The sequence below is a fragment of the Neophocaena asiaeorientalis genome, unplaced genomic scaffold, assembly GCF_003031525.2.
Source record: "Neophocaena asiaeorientalis asiaeorientalis breed wild unplaced genomic scaffold, Neophocaena_asiaeorientalis_V1.1 scaffold1281, whole genome shotgun sequence".
NCBI lineage: Eukaryota > Metazoa > Chordata > Mammalia > Artiodactyla > Phocoenidae > Neophocaena > Neophocaena asiaeorientalis.
The window spans coordinates 57,277-58,500 of record NW_020173030.1 but is presented as its reverse complement, the minus strand read 5'-3'; positions in this window follow the sequence as shown (position 1 = coordinate 58,500).

Genomic DNA, 1,224 nt, shown 5'->3' with positions numbered 1-1,224 from the left:
AATGCTTTCAGTTTTTCACCATTGAGGATGATGTTTGCTGTGGGCTTGTCATATATGGCCTTTATTATGTTGAGGAAAGTTCCCTCTATGCCTACTTTCTGGAGGGTTTTAATCATAAATCAGTGTTGAATTTTGTTGAAAGCTTTCTCTGCATCTATTGACAAGATCATATGGTTTTTGTTTTTCAATTTGTTAATATGGTGTATCACATTGATTGGTTTGTGTATATTGAAGAATCCTTGCATTCCTGAGGTGAACCCCACTTGATCATGGTGTATGATCCTTTTAATGTGCTGTTGGATTCTGTTTGCTAGTATTTTGTTGAGGATTTTTGCATCTATGTTCATCAGTGATATTGGCCTGTAGTTTTCTTTCTTTGTGACATCTTTGTCTGTTTTTTTTATCAGGGTGATGATGGCCTCGTAGAATGAGTTTGGGAGTGTTCCTCCCTCTGCTATATTTTGGAAGAGTTTGAGAAGGATAGATGTTAGCTGTTCCCTAAATGTTTGCTAGAAGTCGCCTGTGAAGTCACCTGGTACTGGGATTTTGTTTGTTGGAAGATTTTTAATTTCAATTTCAGTGGTTGTGAATGGTCTGTTTATATTTTCTATTTCTTCCTGGTTCAGTTTTAGCAGATTGTGCATTTCTAAGCATTTGTTCATTTCTTCCAGGTTGTCCATTTTATTGGCGTAGAGTTGCTTGTAGTAATCTCTCATGATCCTTTGTACTTCTTCAGTGTCAGTTGTTACTTCTCCTTTTTCATTTCTAATTCTATTGACTTGAGCCTTCTCCCTTTTTTCTTGATGAGTCTGGCTAATGGCTTATCAATTTTGTTTACCTTCTCAAAGAACCAGCTTTTAGTTTTATTGTTCTTTGCTATCATTTCCTTCATATCTTTTTCATTTATTTCTGATCTGATCTTTATGATATCTTTCCTTCTGCTAACTTTGGGTATTTTATGTTCTTATTTCTCTAATTGCTTTAGGTGTAAGGTTAGGTTGTTTATTTGAGATGTTTCTTGTTTCTTAAGTTAGGACTGTGTTGCTATAAACTTCCCTCTAAGAAATGATTTTGCTGCATCCCGTAGGTTTTGGGTCTTCATGTTTACATTGTCGTTTATTTCCAGGTACTTTTTGATTTCCTCTTTCATTTCTTCAGTGATCTCTTGGTTATTAAGTAGTATATTGTTTAGCCTCCATGTTTTTGTATTCTTTACAGATATTT